Genomic DNA, 19,612 nt, shown 5'->3' on the forward strand with positions numbered 1-19,612 from the left:
TAATGTGTTTAAGTGCACAAACACTTGCTTTAGTCCAGACGAGGCTATTGAGTGGTTCCAATAATCACATTGCACAGGGACTACTTACTGTCACTAGATACTCTTCTTTTAAACCATTCTCTACAATCAATACTATTTTTCTTGGTCATATTGGTCAATTACTGGATGGTTTAGATAGAACTATAAATAAAATGAATAGTTTAAGAACTTTAGCTCTCTCTCATCCAATTTTTATAATTGGTCCCAGTATTTAAATTTTTCATGAAGAAAAAAGTCTATTATCTCATTCAAATCAGTATTTACCATTAAGTTTACCATTAACTTAATTTGTAAAGACAAGCCTCAGATGAAATTAGAAATCCTGAATTATTCATGATGAGGCCTACTAATTTTACACTATTAGTTCTTATGTGAAACTTCACTGTGTCAGACCAGAAGATTTTTTTTTTTTTCTGGCAGGGAATAAATGCTTCAAAACACTCCCTAGAGAACAAAATGTAGCTGTCACATTGAAGATAATGCATTTAATCTCTTTGTTACATTACAGCAACTTTAATAAGCTTTATTGTACTGCATTTCTGTATAGCAACCCTGCAAAAAAACCTCATTTACTAAGTAAGCAGCACAATGGTCTGCACATTTCTACCCACTTAACAATTAGATTAGTGCTTTCAAAATAGTCAAAAGCAGCAGTAAACTCCTTTCATAAAAGCTGGCAAACACAGCAAGCACGTCAGTCATTCCTCAAAGCAAAGATGACAGTTACTTTCTAATCTTCACTGATTTAGCTGAATTTGATTCAAATTACATAAGATTTCTAGTCTCCTATTGTAAACATTGCTCTACTCAAGACCCATTATGCAGGTATTTCATCTTAATTTATTTTAATGCCCATACCGAAACATATTCTATTACCAACATGAAATCCTTAAAAATGCTGACTATGTATAAAATGTGTTCCAATTCTCAAATAATTCTTTAAAAATTTGCATCTGGAGCTCAGAAATCAATGTATCTGTAATAATAATATGTATAAATTTAATATGTATAATTTAATTCATAAATTTAATACGTATAAATTAGCTGTAACATGTAAATCAAAAAACAACTCTCTGAACACCACTTTCCCCTCTCATATTTAAGTGGCTACTGCAAACTCGGCCTCCATTTACTACACGCTCATAATGAACAGCAAAGTGTCTTACGAGCATACTGCTGTAACAAGATTAAAGTGCCAATCCCATACAGCACGTGTAAGGATTCAGCCTCCATTTATCCAGTACAAGCATTCAGATTTGTATCACTAAACATTTCACTGTTAAAAGTACAAAATACTCTTTTTAACAGTCCAAACAACGATCCCTTAATATACATTAGAGCCTAGGGAATATCAGTACTCTCGCATTTTATTTAACTTGCCTTCTTTTATCCTTTACAAAAATAGCACAATTTTAACAAATATTTAATTCACAAACTACAACAGCCTACACAACATTGAGTAATTGCTACAGAATACTTTCTGTATTAGAAGCACAACAGTAGCTACCATGATAGTATCATTAAGCCAAAGCAGTGCACTTCCGCTTTATGTAGAAGAGTGCAAAGCTACACTGACTTTTCTGCTGTTTCTATGTTTTGGTAATGTGAACTGCTAAAATTCTCCATTCTCATTTAAGCAGTGCAGAAACAATCTCGTATACGATCTGAAACTGCAGTAATAATAAACAGAGTAATTCAGGACTTTATAAACTGCAACTTACTTAATGCTAGAGATGATTCTCTGGTATAAAATGTTACAGTATAAGAGGAGACTGACCAGATGAAATGGAGCCAATTGTCATGACCATATATCCAAAAGTGAGACCTCCATGACAAACCAGTATCAACTCAATCAGTAGGTGAAAACCAACAAAGAATTAACAAATAGAATTAGTGAGGGGAATAACATGGATGCAATCTGAAAAAAACAGTATATAATAAACGGTATAAGACTATTTTTCTAGTTCAGAGTAAGGAAACTAGCAAGTTAACTGTAAGCAGTTAAATATATTCACAAACCGGTTTTGCTAATAAAACTTTCAGACAGTGCACACTGCTCGTCTTGGAAAAGACTGCTTACAAAGATGAGCTTTGTACTACTCCCCTAAGGATGACCAAACATGAGTTTTGGGGTGCACTGGAAAGAAGCAAATTTAGAATTCAGAGACCTTGAAATGCTTCATGGCTTCTTCTCCATCTATAGGTCCCCAATTAAAGACAGATGTTAAACATATGCTTCAGTCTATTTCAATTTAGGAAGTCAGTGAAGCATGTGCTCAAGGCTTACATTCTGCACAGGGATCATTGTAGAAGTAGGGCATTTAGTAATAAGTAATACTGAACTCTTAAGCAGCAGCTTGGATTAGTGATCTGAAGGTGTTTAATGTAGGAAATCACTACCATTAGCTTCATTTTAACAGATGAAAGAGCTGAGACACAGAAGTGAGTGATTTGTCTCCAGATGTACAAATGGCCAATAAAAAAAAATCTAGGGAAAAAGCTTGTATTATCTGATTCTCAGTTCAGACTTACAGTCTCTCCAGCCATCTAATACAACTCCCCCAATTGTTATATTTAACAGAAAAAACCAGCACTATGTCAATATAGTTATTGTAAACCATCAGATGGTGCTCTGAAAATAAGAGGGTAATGACTACCAGATCTTCACATATTCTGTAATACAAATCTGCAGTAAATCTAATCCAACATAGTAAACAGATGCAATCAGTGATTACTTTTTCTACGGAATTAGAACCTGAATGTGTCAAAATAACCTAGATATCTATTTTTCTAGCCCAAAATAGTTTCCCCAGGGACAATAAATCAGATATTTGCAAGACATTTTTGACAAAATACATTTCCAAGAATTTCCTCTGCTTTTACTGAATTCTTGCCCAACATCAAAAAAAACATGCAGACTTACTTGACTTATTACAGATGCATGAATGAAAAGACTGCCAGTCAACTGCAGTGATTCCCAGTACTTGTCATACAACACAGAACTATCATCAGTATCGTCTGAAAAAATGGCCAGGATGGACAACTTTTTCATTTCAGCCTTCCTCAAAGACTCATAGGCATTGTTACACTCATTCTCACGTGCCATTTCCATTGTCTGTGCCTTCAGGTCCAAACCAACTCTTAAACAAACTAAATGAAATAATATCCTGTTTTGGCAGTAGTACGTACACAAGACACACATCTGTTACCAAAACTCTGATGTTCCCTCATTGCTTAATCAGCTGTCAAAACTTATCACTGCCTCTGCTATTTCACTAATGCAAGATTTATTTAACATTCAAAAAGATGTGGCACAGGACTCTCAGTCACCAGTAAAACAGGTTAAACGATACTAGCATTTGATCACTATTCCCAGCAATGAAAATCGTACAGAGAATTTCAGACGTCAATAGAGCAAAGCTGTTTTCACAGACATAGTTGATCACTAGACAGATTATTTACATTCTGTATTTGTGCATGTTTTAAGGCAAGGGACAGTATTTTTCCAACTGTTATTTTACTATAAACCTGAAAACAGTACGTTAACAAGACTATGCTAATGTTCATGTTTGGAAAAAATCAGATCCTCAGAGTTTCATTACTTATTTTGTAATTATTTTAACTATTCCCTCAACAAAGAGTATTTTTGCTTACTTCTTTAGATTCCACAGTTTATGTACAGAGTTGCCTTTTAACAGCCTCTCTCTGGGCTCCCACAACCTTAATTCATTTGAAAACTATATAAACCTCTGTGCCATCTGCTAACTTTTTGCAATGTAATTATCCTGATAAAAGTATGCACGATATTAGGCATTTTCCATTACAGAGGTGACTAATGTTGCTTCTATATTTACTAATCTGTCTGCAGATTTCTGTTACAGGTCCATTTGAGGAGGCTAACAGACTTGTTCAGTTAAATTTATATCTTACTGAAACTTGATGCCTAGGTTTTTTGCCAAACTTTATTTAAATTACATACTACTGTTTATTCAAATCAGTCTCCTGCCTTGTAAATTAGGTATACAAAGTAACAAAAATGCCACAGAATTTGTTTTGCACATCTTTTGTATGCTGCCAAATAAAATTTTAAATAAAATCATTGTTGCACTGTGAGAGGAAAAATAATGATTGAAGCAGTAGTTTTTCCCCCTCATTTTAGAGTTTCAGAAAGGCAGCTGGATGTCTTAATGAAAGTTCAGAAAAGACAGCTGAGTTTGAAGTTTACATCAAAGTATTCTATGTGATCTGTGTTACACAAGACTACTCGAAAATATTATGAAACCACATGTAGCCCAGGGCTTCCCACCCAAACATTCAGCCTAACAATACATCATATTTTTGTTCATCCCAAAGAGCAGTGACATCATTGACCTGATGAGCACTATCATGACTAAAAACACTCCAGGAGAAGCAGACACATTTTTCCTTCTATCTGCATGCATACAAGTAACACACATTCAGTATTGTCTGATACCCTGGTACGCTGAAGGGAGGCATCGTAGCCCTTCCCTGTGGGAACCTGTGTTTGCTGCTGCTCAAGACATTGAAAAATACAGCCTGCACTCGCTGAGTTGAGAGCTGATAGCAGCCTGCCTTATTTTCCTCATCACTCCTCCCATTTCTTGCCCCTTCCTCCCCTTCCACATCTCCAGCCATGTTATGCTCTCCCATCCCAGGTTTTCTCCTTGCTTTCATGGTAGTTTCTGGCATTTACTCTGCTGAGTAAAATTCAAGCCCTGCCTCCAGGGAATACTCACTTATACAAAGTAGAAGTTTTTCCACCTGAAATACCCCAGAGCTTCACAAACAGAGGATTTCCTATGGATCTGCAGACTGAAACAAAGAGACTAATGTCTTTAAAAGGCAGCTCAAAACACACAGGGAGTCTGCCTCAGCTACATCCCAGTCATTCACTCAGTCAACAAACGTCAGTGTCTGTAGTCCATAGAAACTTGGCATAAAACAGTTGATGCAACATAAAAAAAGCCTTGTGGTCTCAGACTAGCCACTGCCAAATTTTCATAGCCCCTACAGAGAACAGACAATTTGTGAAATTACTATAAAGCAAGACTGATAGAAAGAAGAGAGCTACAGTTTATCTCCATTTAGAGAATAACAATATTTTGTGTACTCAGCTTATTTAACATTCGCAAAACTGAGCAAGAGGGAACTGGAGAAATGGTTTCTGCACATTTTACAGCTGTATAGCTAGTCACGATATTAACTAAGGTTAGTAAATTCCCTTAACATTTGTCTTTTTTGGTAAGTTGATGTTATAAGGCTCACAGAACAACATCCTTTGCTTTCAAAAGTGCCTTAAAGCAGCCACTCGATGTGCTTATGAATCATATCTAAACTCTTAAAAATATCTAGGTTTTTTTACACCTTTGAAATATAATCACGTATGTAAACATAAGACATCTACTTATTTCCCAACATATGACACTTCATTGTGCTAAAGCTATTACTTTTTATATGAAATATATCTGAAATAAGTTATTAATTGTTATATCTGTGCTCCTCACTAGCAGCAAATTATGAAGACAGCAGTGAAAGAGTTTTTCAGGAGGTGCAGAATCACCAGTTGCGTAGCGTCCTGCCAACAAACCCCAATTTCTCAACTTTGGCTCTATTTCATTTAGCACAGTGGCACATAACGTCCTCTGGTTTGGGTACCTGGGTTGGGGTTCCCCCAGGAAAGCTGTCTTCCAGTTTTTCTTTTCAGATACTGCTGCAGCTTGCTAAAACGCAGGAGGAGACGATACTGGCAAATTCTAAATCACCAAGCTTTTTATTTAAAACTCAACATTTTCATTTGAGGTGCTGACAAGTAACTGGGTATCAGTGGGCAGACCACTGAACTTCATGATTAGACGTGCCAGTAGAGAAGTGCACTAATTAATGCAGTTAAAGATTTTTTTACTCTGAAGTCTACTGAAAAGGGAGCAGTTGGCTAAATTAGACAAAATTAATGAAAAAAGCAACACTTAATATTAGACAGGCACATTTATCCTTCCTCAATTCAACCATTAGTAGTCTGGTTTGCTGCTGAGTAGCAACAGGCTGGCTCAGCACTAATTAAGCCAGTCATTATCACAGCTAGGTGTTTACAGCCTTTAACTTCTCCCTCATTTCTTCTCCCATTGGTTCCTAGAAAAAGCATTTGCCCTTTTTAATCCAGATAGCAAATAGGCCAAAATAAAAAATTATCCTATTTAGGGCTGTTAGCCAAGTGGTTAAACAGAGAAAAGCCTTCCACCTCAAGGCATCCTAAAGGATGCGTCGGAGCATCTGGGCCAGGGTGATGGAGGGGGGCAGCCGGTTCAGGGGCTGCTGACATGGCAAAGGTACATGATCCCAGACAGGATTCCCTGAGACCCGCAGAGACCTCCGCGGAGCTGGTGTCAATCTTCCCAGTGGCTGCAGGTGATGTTCAGACAGTTGTTGATACTACACAGACTGATGCATTACAACTGAAGGGGGGAGGGAAAGTGGTTTTCCCTTGTTGCTGTGTGAAGATAAGCTTTTACACATTGTGATAATGCAGCAAGACGTGGAACGTCTGCGTTTCTTTAAATAACGTTATTAAACAGACTGGCTCACAGCCTCTGTGACAGTACAGGGCTACAAAGCTTCATTTTAAATGAGTACCATTCTGAAAGTAATTTGAGGAACAAAACAGAACAAGGGAGAGCTATAACATCCCCAGTGTTTCTAATTGAGACTAACTGCAAGTTGCATGTGCATTTCCTGACACATCCAAAAGCTGTACCTGAATGTCCCAAACTCTGAAGACATGTCAGGTAAGTCTCTGGGATATTCAAAGAATTTCCTGAAAATCAGGGTCAATAACGGAAAGTGCCTGAAAGGGTTTGTAGGACTGGATCTTGCAACCAGGCCTTCTATATAATATGAAGAGAAAAAAGTCTAATAAAATCTAATAATAATAATTCAGGAAAAAAAATGCAACTATCAAAAAAACTTGCTTTCTTCCCAAATGATGCACAAATAATACGTAAGTCTCAGTATGGACGACAACTCCACACGAAGAAATTAACCCAGAGATATTTGAAATGGGTAAGACTTAAACCCAGTGTCATTGAATTAATGATTCTATTATGGTGATGCACAGAATGTCACTTCTCAAAGACAAGGAATCCCCCAAATGAGTTTCGATCCATCAATATAAATTAACATCATTTAACACGCAGGTTCCCTCCTTATTTTTCAGTTCAGAAACATCTTCCAATTTCAAGCTGACCATCTGAGATATTATAAAGAGCACAGAATTCTTAGAGTACATCTTAACTGGGCAAGCATTAGTGTAATAGAAAGTTACCAGTTACCAGTATCCACATGGTCCAGCTTTGCCATGTGACAGTTGTTGTGAAAGGACAGAAACGTTTTCTAAGGACACAGAAATACAGTAGTCCGATAATAAAGCAATGGATGTTTTATAAACATCTCTGCAGGCAGGCAAATCAGGACATCCCATTAGTAAAAACAGAAGCTTCCTTTATGCTTTTAAAAGACTTCAGCAAATATCTTGAAGATCTTTCTTATCATAAAAAGCTAACTTAAGCTATGTTTTTGAACTGTAAATCCCTTTTGCTAATCTGTCTCCTAACTATACCTCATTAAGAATCACAAAGTAAAACCAGACATGCTCCACACAGCAACTGGTGCCATGCCAACTGAATCATCACGTCTGAACGATTAGCATTCAAAGTGGACATAAGTTTTTAAAGATGACTATAGAGAGACTTCAAAAGGAAAGCCGCCTGGCTTCAGAAAGTAAAAATCTACCCCAAACTTTGAAGCAATGATTATAACCATTTAACACGGCAGCTATGCTTCACGGTGTGCCTTGCAGTCTGGGTTCTCCTAACACAAACCTCAAGCGGCTTCTGGAGCACATTACACTTCCTCTCCCTTCCAAGCACCTTGGCTCCCATCACTCCTCTGCTCTTCACACCAAGAAAGAGAGTACATCACCGGTTCTGGTCTAACAGTGCTGGCAGTCAACTGAAGAACAGTGTTAAGTCACACAATGTAAAGACAAGCAGAGAGAATCCAAATATTTGACAATATATAACAAGTCTGGGAGGAATAACTGGAAGTTCACTTGAAGATTTACACAAGCCTGGCACCACACAGCTCAATACTATCCTGTTGTGTGAACAGACATTTATCTAAAAGTTGAAATGCTGTGTGTCACAAGGCCCAACTTTTACTTCTGAGCTCAATCTTCCTTTAAAAGTATCTAATCTTTACTTCTGAATGTACAAAAAGCATGCAATATAACAGTCCCAATTTAAGAATTCCCAAAACACGTGAGCTGTAAGGGCTTGTTTTTCAAACCTTCAAAAACTACACAAACATCAGTGAAAATGAGGATGTGGCCCATCCGCTGTATAGGTGCTACGCTGATATAGAATATGTCAAGCTACTTAATCACAAAAGAAATCAGCAAGTTGTTTTTTCCTTGCTGGAATATTTTGTTTATTCTCTTTCAGCCACTAACAAAAACACTGATTATTTATTGCTGGTTCTTGTGAAGGTTTTAAAAAGAAAAATTACCCACAGAAGTATCATATGAAACTAACTACTTTGAATAGTAGAACCATGCAAGTAATTGATTATTAAGTCAGATGAAATTATTTTTCCTCACTCCAGTAAGTTTTGCAAGATTTTTAAATAAATTTTCTAAAGAAAATGACATTATTAACAACAGAGAAATGCTTTTTAAAAATGTAAAACAGCTCAATTGTTTTCTTTACCCTCCTAAAAAATTGACATGACTTTTTAAACATCTCACATAACATTGAATGTACTAGTTCTGCCTTTTTTTTTTTTAACCCTTGATACTTAATGTCAGTAAGAATCCTCCAACGGGTGCCATCATATGAGTATAAAAATTCTTTTTACTGGAATTCTTATTTCCCCTTCCATAACAGGGCTGTACTCTGCTATAAAGGCATCTTATAACTATATCCAAATCAGTAGCTGGGGGAAGGGAGCATGGGGAGACATAATGAGCAAAAGAGAGACATTTCCTATTACACAGAGGCAGTTACAGTAATGATTAAAAAAATGCAGCGGGTGTGCTGCAGCTAAGTTCTTAGGGCACCCAATGCATAAAACATCTCTCACTATCAGGTATGCAAATATTTGAATATATAAAAAGCATGACGTTCTGGTGCAATTGGGAAACAATGGGACCATTTCTAGACGATCTGTACATTAGGAATGGTACATCTTCCTCATTAGATTAATTGAGAACTAGGCAAGATAGCAATTGTGCAGATGTCACCGACTGCTGCACCGATATGCACAGCTGTCAGCATCAGGTATGGTGCCATTGTGTTTAATGCTTACATTGCCTGCATGTGACAGTCTCAGTAATGAAAAGCTAGTTAGGAATACAGCAGAAATATAGCTGCTTTCTCCAAAGAAATTAGATGGCTCCAAATCACGTAGAAACAGCTGCCAGAAAATTGTTTGAGTTATACAACTTGAGATTTTCAGAGCAGCAGGAATAGATAATTTGCCAGAGTTCAGCAAAAACAGTAAAAAGGCGCCAGAGGGACCCGAGCTAGGTTTACTTAATGCTCCAAGGGGATATAGAATAGACTGCTTTTCACAACTGAAATGTATTCATTTGCAGTTTCAATGAAATACGATTAGCCATGGGAAATCAAGGTTGATTCGTAGAAAAGGACAAGTTTTTGGAAATATAATGGAAAACCTCAGAGTCACTCTTTTTGCAAGACCAGAACAACAAAGCAAGTCTGATTTCTGATTAGATTTTTCAGTACCAAGTCAGGTAGAAGTCTACAAGAAATTATGCAAATTGTGGATTGAAAATTATACAACTTCCTCAGTAGGTTGTTATGAACTGTGAGCAGTATCAGATGTGCTTATGCGAGAGAAAAAGCCACACTGATTTATGTCAAATGTCACAATCGTGACTTATCATAAGAATAATTTGTATAACCCATTTTCATATAAGAGTCTCCTTTGTGTGTGTAACCATCTTTTTTAAACTGCTGTGCAAGTGTCTTAACATCTAAAGTGCACCCAATGTGCAAAACCATAGCACTGAGTAAGCAATGATGCTCGGCATTTGAGGTCCATCATGCTCATGTCACAGTGAGAAATTTATAAATTGACTATGACCCTCAATAGCACAAAAAATAAATCTATTAAAATATACACTAAGCCCGTAGTAAGAGATGAAAAAAACACGAGTCTAGCCCTAAATTCCTTCCAAAATACATACAGCAACATCCATATTTCGGCATTGCCCACACATACCAATACTTGCCATTCAATAAGATCAAAAAACCTCTGGTATCTGTCAGCATACAAGTCTCTTTACCCTCATGTTATGAAAGCCCTGCTAGAATATTCTTACACCTTGCATATGCTTAAAATTTACTGGACATAGCTAGAAGTAATTTCTTAGAGAAAAGCTAGGAGTTGAAAGGCAAGGAAGGGGATACTTTAATGCTAATCTGATTGTATTCAGCCACCGAGATCGCTACCACAGTATTTTAGGGCTCCTCTTAAACTTAACACTCTTGTATATTCCAGGATAATGGTGAAGTTGTTCCTCTAAGCCCTCATGGCGATGCTGCCCTTTTCTGTCTATATAGCTTCAAATACTTCTCCAAACTTTAAAGATGGATCCAACTTTATCGTTTTTTCACCAATGACCAATTTCTCATCATATTGAGGAAATACGGAGGAAAGCAGTTTATTTATCTTGAGGAAAGCAGTTTATTTATTAAGTCACAAATTATTCTTCTCATTTTGATGACTTCTGATTTAAAACACACACACGTTCAGCACTGATTCCCAAACATTCATTTACTGATTATTTCATTATCAGCCTAAGAGCAAATATTGAGAAGAGTTAGCTTGGTTTATTGTCAAGCTAATTACTTTTCCTATGCCATTGTTTAAATTATGTAGGAATGTGTTGACAACGTTGTTCTCTTTCAGTGATTTGTTATTTGATGTTGCTTCCAGTATTAATTGTGCATTATTAAAAATTCTAATAAAACGGTGACACTTGAGTACTAGTATACCCATACAGACTTACACTAATTGGAAAAAAAAAAAAAAAAAAAAAGAATAACCATAGGCAGTAAATACAATTCCTTCAATCAAATTAGTTAGAATACTCTATTTAGTTTGCTGCCTTGGTGAATTTGCTTAAATGCTTCCTCTAAATTTTACTGACAGCATAATACTGGTTCTAACAGTCAGCTCTTCAGTATATTAATAGAGCTCATAAATGAATATAAAATATTAAAGAAAGTTGGCATTCATTACTGCTAAAAACAACTGCATGCACCGAATTCTAATGCAATGGTTAGCAACCCTTCCATGGCCGGCAGTGGAGACCTCCACAAGAAAAGTGTATTATGGCCTGTATTTGCATAAACACTTTCAGATCTTCTTCATAATTGGAGACAGAATATTATATTTAAATCTCTTATCTAACTATCCACAAATTATTATGTTTCCAGTAGTATTTCAAATGAACCATTTCATCCTGCTCCTCAGGCTAACATAGTTCCACACCATTAATTCCATAATCATGGCTGAGAATTTGGTTCTCAAGTCTCGATTTTAAAAGGACATTCATACGCAAACAAACACATCCTATAGATTACTTCAACATATTAAAAAAGCCTGAGACAGCTATGGAAAAGATCATATCAGTCACATTAATGATTTAATCTAATATTATACACAAAAGCGCAACAGTTTACAGTTTAAAAGGAAAGTGCAGTTTTGAATATTTTATTGTCGGTGAAAAGGAGCGTTAGGATTACTGAATCTAGGTGGAGATGTCTTTAAACATTGCACCGTGCTATTTTAAGCACCTTGTTTTTATTAAATTTCACTTTGCTCTCAATTTTTTTTAATCTCCAGATAAAAAACAGAGACTGTGCAACAAAAGAACCTTGCAAAAAAATGTATTCTTAAATTTAGACTGTTAATTCATGCATTAAAGTTAGATCTCCTCTCTACTGTTTTTGAGTATTTGTACATGTAATTCTATACAACCTAATGCTACTCACAGTTTTCATGATAGTTCCTGGCAGCAAATTTCATAAGTTGTCATGCATCACTTTAGAGGTGGGGGAAAAAAAAAAAAAGATTAATTATACAACTGTTGCCAAACAGCAACATTTTCCCCTCTCGCTATTATACAATCATTTTCATGTGGAAATAAACTTACTAAACTACTGACTTAAAAGGTAGCATTTCATGTCCTTCAGAAAACTTACAGTTAGGGGGTGAGGGGACCCAAACCCCTTACTCTTCAGCCAATTACTACACAAATACATTTTGGCATGGAGCCCTTTACACCTTCAGGAAACCTACATCATAGTTACCTCTTTGTCAGGTTATTTTCAAATAAGTAATTTTTTCTAGCTGATACTTTTGAAATGCAGACCACTTCTGAGGTAATCATTCATTAGTTCACGTACTTGTGACTTCATATGTATCCCCCTCTCCACCATTCCATGACACAACTGAAACAATAGTGATTGCTTTGCCACACAGTATTCGAGGTAATGCACCCTAAAACACCTAACAAAAAAGAGGAAATAAATAGCCCTCAAGGTTATTTGCCACTGTTTGGGGTAAAGAAGAGAAAAGGAATCACACACACTGTTCTTTGCAATGAGCATCACAAACAAAAACATGTAAGAAAAAGCAACTGGGCATGACATTCTGAGGCAAGTACGGAAGTGAACAAGTGAAAACCTTATATGGTTTCGGCTTTAGCTTTTGATATGTTCTTTTTACCCAGTTCTTTAATAGAAGTCAACAAGCAGAATTTATCTGCGCTGTCACTGACAGCAATGCAATGACAAGACGCATTTTTGTCATGAAAGAAAGAGCTATTCAGACAAAATTTGAGAATCAAAATGCAGAAAGCCATGCAGAAGACTGGTCCAACAGGTCAAGGTCCACCTCAGATTTGAAGAACTTAGGACAAGTAGTAAGGTAAAGCAACACAGGAAGAGTATTTAACCTTGTTATTAATGTAACTTCTTTCACTAGGCATACATAAAAGTAGCAAAGGGGAAAACAAGGGTATTGACTAAAGTTAAGCCCAAATCCAACCTATGGCATAAGGAGATTTATTTTCAGCAGCTTCTCAGTCCTTGTGCAGTGTGTTACCAACCGACTACCCTATCCAGTCTCTCAGTTCACAGCAAAGCATCATCAGAATCCCTCCAATAAGTATGTGACCATCCCTACTGCTACTCCATCCTTTCCATCCCTGCCAGCTATCATAAGTGGTGCTGGATATTTGATGTGGGCTTGTTATGTCTGTCAAGTGTCATGAAAGAGTTTTCTAAGCAAAGGTGTTCTAAAGTCATTAAAATTGATCTTGAATTGTTTTGCTGGCCAGAAAAATAGAGGTCTGTGGGCAGGATGACTGTACAAAAAACCCCAAACAATATTTGGTGGGGAGGATCAGAGTCATCATGGGTCAAGAATCTCCAAGTGGGAAAAATGAGAACATATTTTGCAGGCTTGGGGCAATACTGACATATACTTTCTCCTTGTAGTGCCTCAGAGAGAGGAAAATATCCTGAGCTGTGCTATTTTTGCAGAGTTTCTCTTTGGTTTCTGAGTTAGAATAGGTCAATACAATCCATAGACCATGCTTTATACCAATGCCTTTGTAACATTTGGGAGTACAAACCCCACACAGTTCTGGCACCACAGCTGCATTCTAGATGCATGCTTTAGCATTCCCACCCTTCTGAGTTGGTTTTCCGATGGAAAAAATCCTTGGTTGAAAAAGAAATAAAAAACCCGGTATATTTCTACTGATTCCTACATGATTATAGTCCAAATAAGAGTGACAGAAGCTGGACACTACTGTTGTTCATATGCCAGTTAAAGATAATCAAACAAAAGCTAGCAGTACTCTACCCTGTAACTTTGTTACTTCTTTTGCCATACTGAAGCATAAATCAAGCCACAAAAAACCAAACAAAAAACGAGAAGTCATGCTAAGCAGTGATTTGTGTATCTGCTTTCTGTCCTGACATATTTCTTATCTACAGTTGAGCAAAATAGTTAAATACCCCATGGTCTCATTTTGAATTGGGTCTGACTGTTGCCTGACTTTCTTTTTTGACCTGTTCTTGAGAGCAAACTGACATCAGTATTGATTTCTCCAATGGGATACGGAGCGCATGCTACTGAAAAACACGAAGTAGTTCCATTCTGATCTTCAACATTGGCCATCAAGTGCCTGGTACTATAAAAAGACTTTCACACTATTACTTAAATTTGGGGATATTTGACCTGTCCTATGACTTCAATGACTGCTTGGCTATTGGCACACTGCAAGTGTATGAATAACCTCCGCAAGGCCAGAGCAGAGAATAAAAGCTTTTACTGAAGGTTTTTTTCTGCAAAGCACAAGAGAGCAATTTAAACTGTCCTGGTTACTGCCACAAAGAAGGTGGTGGCATCAAAACTAGAAGCCAACTGGGCTGGACGCAGTTGTGAGGACTTCATGAGAAAGCAAGAAGTATGCTATGAAGCATGAAACTCCATTCTTTCAGTATGCTCCAGGAAAAAACACGCACAAAAAGCTGCACACAATCCACACAAAACTATAGGGCATCTGACTTTCTTGATAATCATCTTCTATGTGACAGGGGTACTTCCAGCATTTTCAAAGAACTTCGGTAGTGCCTCTATAAACCTGTTAACCTGCGCAGCTGGGGAAAAAAAAAAAAGTATTTTCCTCCTATTAAAAAAAACCCAAACTACGTTAATTCTATCAGCTAAGCAAAAGCTGCACAAAGTTAAGCCTGATACAAGCTCGTAGTGTTTTCAGAAATTGTTCTGCATAGCATTGTCATGAAAAAGATTTGGGGAAGGCGACTAATGTTTTTTAAGTGTTGTTTCAATTAAGTGTCTAGCATTTGCAATTATGGAGTTTTGAGAAGCTGAAGCAACAACATGTTCTCATTAATTTATACAGCAATAACAGTTTTGGCATGAGGTTAGAATCGCAGGCCAATAAAACAGATGAGCAGGCAAAACTGTCTCTCACTGAAAAGACAATAGGCCTCAGTAGGCTTTCTTGCAAAGTCCATAACTAATAAGTGTTTACACAGAGTGAGCAATTGGGAGACCTTCACCAACCTTTTGGGATATGTGTGCGTGGGAGGGAGGCAAGCGTCCAGGATCAGGACAAGAAAAAAATTCCATGTGGTTACACACACACACTTCTGCTTTTACTACAGTTAATAAGATACAGGTAAAGTGATGAAAAATTGACACTACTGTATAAGAAAATACTAAGTCTGTATTTACCTCATGTTGGACATTTATCACAGTCAGTATTTGCCTTCCAAATTTCAAAATATTTTACAAATGTTAATTACGAATAAGCTTGCAAAACTTTCTTACAAAGCATCCTGGTATAGTAAATTTGACCATTTTTTATAAAGTTCTGAAGAAAGATCAACTAGTTTTTGCAAACCATTTTTGAAGTGCTTCTCAAGAGTTCCTCAAAGAAGTATGTTCCCAATACAGTCTGCCAGAAAAATATAGTATCACCATCTGAGAAAAGAAACCTGTCTGGAGGCCTTGATGACATAAAAAGTTTATTTATTCATCCTTCACAGCTTTAACTTACACAACAAATAACTCCTGCCTTGACTAGCATCAGTTATTCCAGTTAGTACAGTTACACTTTAGTAAGTAAAATTTACCCAACGCTATATGAAATATGGTCTCTGTCTAGTTTCTTTTAAGTGTGGGGAAAAGATTTTTAGAAATGGTGGCATACTTTTGTATTTATTTAAAAATTAGATTTATTGCATGTTAATTAGTTGAAATTATTATCAAATTATTATTGATTTTCATCCGTTCCTAGACCAGACACAACACACATCAAAATATCTTGGCACATCTTAAAGCTGCTAATTAAAAAATACAGGCAATGTGGTTTGTGCACGCACCATTTCCTTCGAGTTAACATCACATATTTGTGCTTGCTTATACCTACTGCCATTTTCAGCCACTCTGAACAAGAGATATTGTTCATTCCTTTTTAAATAAAGCCTGATCCTCTTTAATAAAGGAGCAATACTTATCAGTACGAATTTGTCAAACTTCTGCTTTGTCTTAGGCGCAAACAACTAAGTAAAACCACCTGCATGCAAGCATGTCCAAAACCACATGCACACCCCACTACATCCTGAACACAACATTTACAGTGTTCTGTTACAAAAATATAAGTAGATTTTATTAAACCCTTTTATTAAGGGAAGGTAATGATGCCTACGTGGGTGAAGATTTCAAGATCAGATCTTTGAAAAACTGAAATACGTATTAGCTTTTTATATTCATTTTTTTGTTCCACACTTCAATTTCCTGCCAACTCTTTTGATGCTTTATTTCTCTACACATTATCTTCTTAAATAAAAGAAATGCAGCTCTGGGGCCCCCAACATAAGAAGGACATGGACCTGTTGGAGCAAGTCCAGAGGAGGGCCACGAAGATGATCAGGGGGCTGGAGCACCTCTCCGATGAAGACAGGCTGAGAGAGTTGGGGATGTTCAGCCTGGAGAAGAGAAGGCTCTGGGGAGACCTTATAGCACCCTTCCAGTACCTAAAGGGGGCCTACAAGAAAGCTGGAGAGGGACTTGTTACAGGCGCATGTAGTGATAGGACAAGGGGTAATGGCTTTAAACTGAAAGAAGGTAGATTTAGATGAGATGTAAGGAAGAAGTTCTTCACTGTGAGGGTGGTGAGGCACTGGAACAGGTTGCCCACAGAAGTGGTGGATGCCCCCTCCCTGGAAGTGTTCAAGGCCAGGCTGGATGGGGCTTTGAGCAACCTGGTCTAGTGGAAGGCGTCCCTGCCCATGGCACAGGGGTTGGAACCAGATGATCTTTAAGGTCCCTTCCAACCCAAACCATTCTATGATTCTATGAAATAATTAAGTGGAAATACAGTGAAGAAATAACATGCGGATTCCTCAAGACTTCAACGTGAGAAAGTACACCCTTTATACTTTCACCACGTTGCCCTGTATCTCCTTCTGATACCAAAACTTCCATCACCATTAGGCAAAATTCCCTTCTGCAGGACACTAATTCCCCCCTACTCCCTCTGGTGCCAAATGCTGTCCAACTCTCAGTACACCAAAGCTATGGGTCTAGACCATGAGCTTCTTAATCAGATCATGCGGGTACTGCTGTCATTTGGGCCAGAGTTCACTTCTGATGTCAGAACAGAACACAGCCAGAAAGGGCATGGGAGCATACTGTTTACACCTGTTTGTCTCTGCCTCCACAAAGTGAAGGATTTCAGCTACTGCCTCAATTTATGTACAGAGTTATCACAGCAGACCATTTAAATCCAAAGTAATTGGTACCATTACCCTTACCATTCAATTAACAAGTATTTTTCACTGAATAACCACAGATACTGAGACGCATTTCTACATTTATTTTGCATGGAGCACTCCTACAGATATCCATGAATGTTTACTGTGCATACATAGAGAGCACGCAACTCAGCTGTAAACAGGGCTCTGCAATGTGGACCAAAGTGGTGAACTTTACTCCTGGTTCTCCCACTGCCTCTCAGAAGATGCCATTGACATGGCAGAAGAACCTATGGTGTTGGTGTAGGGGCTTCAGAATGAATACTCATTTATTGCTAACTACTGTTAATGAGAGATGCCGTACAAAAACAGTTTCAGAGATGGAGAAAAAAAGAAAAACAGTACAGCATATTCAAGTCTTCATACACTGATGACCACAGGGTCAAATTAACATGGATGTTTTGGCATATGTATCCTGACATCCTAATGTGTTTCCTCCTCTCGGGAGGAATGTGTGAGAAGGGAGATGCCTAAGGAGAGGGGAATAAAAAAAATCCTTATTTGTTGGATTTTCAAAAATGCTCTAAAACAAAACCTGTTCAAGTTAACAGAAATTTCACTTATTTTCCTGTTAGCAACTAGACCAAGGTGACAGGTTGTGGAAAAAAAATCTGGTGATGATGTTTTCATTTGGACAACCTAACTGTTGTCTGTGGGATGGATGGCTGAACACAAGGAACAGTACACTGCCTGACAGGCTAAGGATACCAAGTTACAGTTTGCTACAAGCCATCAATGTATAAACTGTCCACTTACAGTGAATCTTTATTCATAACCTTTCCAGAATGTCTTCTCACTGATTGTATCACAAATACCAAGGTCCTTCTGCTCTATCTTAAGCTCATGTGCCAGATGCTTTTCACAGGGTTAATTAATCAAAGGGTACTTGCTAATTAGGCGACTTCAGCATGTCTAGATAGCTATATGAAACTGCACTTGTATCTCTGTCCTGTTAGTTCCTGTAATTGCTTTAAAGAGGTAAGGCCTATGCAATGTAGCCACATGCTGCATGACAGAGTCAGCAGGAACCTACTTTGATGATGCTTAGCCCATCTGTCATGCAAAGCACTTCAGCGAGCATTTTTTACAAGCAGTTTTTCTATTGCCAAGGGAATTTTCTTCCCCTCCTCAAGTACTTTCCACATTTTGTCAATACTTAAAATACAGGTTACAAACCAACCCCTCAATAACAGATTAGGGAAAAATTTACATCAAGAAGAGATGGTTATTTTCTTTTTACTGAGATAGTTTAAGATTTTTTTTCCAATGTACTGATACTGCTCTCCTTCATGAGGGATAAAGTTTCAAGTAGTGAATAACTAAGAGGGATGGATCACTAAGAGAGCAAAAATACTCTATTATGACTACCAAGCTTTCAGAATAGGTATGTGGGTTGTGACAATACTGAGATAATATAACAGGATGCTCCCAACAGCCACATAATATCTTCCAGCCAGATGTTATGCAGAAGAACAGAGTATGAATTCAGTTAAAGAAGAAATCATCATATGCGGGGGAAGGAGCTTAATTCCTGAAGGATATTATTCCATCAGTCAGTGCTATAATACTTAGAGGTCATTTTAGAAATTAACAACTACATTTTTTTCATAAAAGCATAAACAAAAAAAGTAATCTATAACTTCACCTTTGATCATTTTGGCAGTTCTTAACCTTAGGACAATCTTAGGACTGAAAGGACCTTCAAAGGGCATCTCATACTTTACTACACCTCAGCCATACCAAAACTATTCCTAGAGACAGTCACACCACTCACCACACAACAGAGATTGCCCATTCTTCCTAAGAAACCCTAGTTCTAAAATGATTAATAGTAAGTTCTGTTTCTTATTTGCTTCATTTTTTTTAGTTTTGACTTTCAGCATTCATTCTGGATTTGATTCACACATATCAGCTGTTGTATCTCCAGCCCAAAGCATCTTCCTGATCCACCCATGGGGACCAGACTTGGCACATACCCTCTTCCCCTGGCTGCAGCTTCTGTGCAGAGCAAACCCAGAGCACACCTCAGCTGGTGGCCACTGTTCATCCTAATAAGAGCCCCAGACAGGAGAGATTCAGGGTGCAGAGGACACAGTGGTGCACAAATAAAACAT

The sequence above is a fragment of the Gymnogyps californianus genome, chromosome 7 (assembly GCF_018139145.2).
Source record: "Gymnogyps californianus isolate 813 chromosome 7, ASM1813914v2, whole genome shotgun sequence".
In the NCBI taxonomy this organism is placed as follows: Eukaryota; Metazoa; Chordata; class Aves; order Accipitriformes; family Cathartidae; genus Gymnogyps; species Gymnogyps californianus.